This window comes from Montipora capricornis, chromosome 7 (assembly GCF_036669925.1).
Source record: "Montipora capricornis isolate CH-2021 chromosome 7, ASM3666992v2, whole genome shotgun sequence".
Classification (NCBI taxonomy): domain Eukaryota; kingdom Metazoa; phylum Cnidaria; class Anthozoa; order Scleractinia; family Acroporidae; genus Montipora; species Montipora capricornis.
Genome location: NC_090889.1, coordinates 32,446,034 through 32,448,533, shown reverse-complemented (window position 1 = coordinate 32,448,533; position 2,500 = coordinate 32,446,034). Strand labels below are relative to the sequence as shown.

Below are 2,500 nucleotides of genomic sequence, written 5' to 3'. Positions count from 1 at the left end.
TCCGTCGTGTGCTTGTGCTTGCATTATGGTTCGTTTTCAGTTGACACAAACCTCTTGTGCTTGAATCGCTAGTGAAAACCGGACTTACGGCATCACGGCAACGCCACAAAACAATGATATCATCGGTCAAAAGAGGAAAAATCGTGCTACACTTGCGGTGCGCATTTTAGCGCATATTAGGCTGATTTAGCAACAGAACGGGAACGTCGGTGGCGAGGTCGCGCGCAACAAAACTACCTATGAGAATTTAGAGTAGAGAAGAAAAGAGTGGAGTCTAGTCTATTCTGAATTCTCATTGGTGTTTCTTCTGCGCGCGCCGTCACGGACGTTCCCGTTCTGTTGCTAAATCAGCCTATTTTTTGCGGAACTTTGCAAAACAACGACGTGATGTCACCAAGTTTGAGGTTTTGAGGACAATTTGAGCTTAGAAATGTGCCGGAACCTTTGAATCTCTATTTTATTCTCTTAAACTGCTCGTACCAATTTATTGTTAGGATGCTTACCCTACATTGTTCGAAGTGAACGAGGTGGAGTACTCGAGACTGAGACTTTCGATCTTAGGGCAAAGTTATATTTTGAGGCAACGTTTTCGTCGATGTCGCCTTTGTAAATCTTTTAAGTCCCTATTGGCGGGAGATTTGGCTTTGAATTGGCTGAAAAGTGAAAGGGCCTCCGTGCTTTCGACAGATTTTGTCGTATTATTCCGGATCCCTTTTTCCGGTTCGAAGGAAGCGGATGAAAGCTCCCTCTTTCCATTCACTGGACATTTTATTCCGAATTTAACTCTTCCGCGCCTTATAATGCTGCTTCCATCCAGTGGGGTTTCTTAGTTGTTATACTGCTCATACACAGGCCCACCGGAGACTGCAGTATTAAATTCTCTTTTTTTTTTTTTGGCTTTTTACATTATTTTAATGACGATACTAGTCTATTTAGGACGCAGGTTTTTTGTTCGGCTCGTAGTTTTGTGAGGCAATATGGACAGCCTTTGTTACCTCCTCCCCAACTTAGAGGAGCAGTTTTACGGGAGAAAGTGCCGGTAATCCTAACAATTTCTGACGTACATAGAATCAAACGCTACACGCCATATTGAATCAAAGGATACGCTTTGACATAGGCTGGATTTTATGGGTTATAGCCTTCGATCGATCAACGTCATTTTTACGGTTTGTTTGTGGCCAGTGTTATATATATGGCCAAGGAAGCAAGGTAACTTTGTTATGCTGGACCATGCAGGTGGTTCTTTACTTTCGAGTCAATCCACGCTATGACTTAAAATTTCAAGACGTTACCGTTAAAGCGAAAGGTACTGGGAGAAATGTACAAAAATGCATTCCGCACGCAGCACGATAATTTTTTTCTCTTTTACCAATCGCTGTCGTTGGCGTAACCGTCGTCGTTTCAAAAAAGCTCCCCAATATCTCATAAGTGAGCGCAGCGAACGATTGAGATATTGTTCTTGCTACGAGAATATAAAATTCATATCTTCCAGTTAACGTATTATTTTCTTTTTATTACATGATCAATAAATATACAATGGTAGATATCGAAAAGCAGGCTTTAATACAAATAATGGGTATTAATACAAATAAAAAAAGAAGAAATAAAACAACATTTAAAAACTTTTTACAAGACATGTTTCGACATCGACATACTTATGCCATCTTCGTCAGTTGTGAATGAGTTGTACAATTTGAATTTAAACCTATTTATAAGAAAAATACAATGGATCAATAGGTTTAAATTCAAATCGTATAAATGTCATTCACAACTAAAGATTGCATAAGTATGTCGAGACATGTCTGGTAAAGGATTTAAAAATATTGTTTTATTTCTTCAAGTTATTTCTCATCTGCTGTTCTCAAGACCCTTTGAAATAAAAAAAAAGGCGGGAGAAAATGCGGGATTCGCGTGACATCGATGCTCAATATGGACATTCGTTTGACATACGAAAAATGGATGTAGTGGTCGTAAAATTGATTCTATGAGTGTTATATAACCCGCTAAAACCCTCGCGTACATGTAATAATCGAAGCTGCTTGTCAGTTGTCTTTCACTGAGTCAAGTTGTACAAGTTGGTTTTCTCGTTTTACACGAAAAGCGTGATCAGTTACACGAAAAAGACAAAAGGAAGGAGAAGATAATCATTTGATGTTGCAGGTGGTCCTTCTAAAGTTTCAGTTTACAGTTTTAATTCAAATACGATTGCCGGTGTGGTGAACAAAGTACCTACATAATTGACCAAAAGACAGAAGCGTCAGTCAATATAAATTTGTCATTATGAATAAACGTTTTCCATTTTCGTTGTTAAATGCAAACAGCTGGCACTTTGTTTTCGGAGAGCTAACAGCCTTTATGAGTTTTTATTCCAAAGGATAATGTAGTTGTAGCTCACAAAATATGCTTATCACATGGGTGGTGACGTACACTTAACGTTTGTCCGATAAGGATGTCCAACACACGTTGGCTTGCATGTATAGTTTTCTTATTACTGTTGTGG

The 2,500-nt window shown here is 38.9% G+C and overlaps 2 protein-coding genes across 2 annotated transcripts in view; one reads left to right on the top strand and one right to left on the bottom strand.

Moving 5' to 3' along the window:
- LOC138056966 (uncharacterized skeletal organic matrix protein 5-like) overlaps positions 1–2,500 on the top strand; it is a 39,046-nt gene that overhangs the window by 6,529 nt on the left and 30,017 nt on the right. The gene's annotated exons all lie outside the window — the stretch shown is intronic.
- The window catches only part of LOC138056963 (carboxypeptidase A2-like), a 23,140-nt gene that overhangs the window by 13,930 nt on the left and 6,710 nt on the right, over positions 1–2,500 (bottom strand). The gene's annotated exons all lie outside the window — the stretch shown is intronic.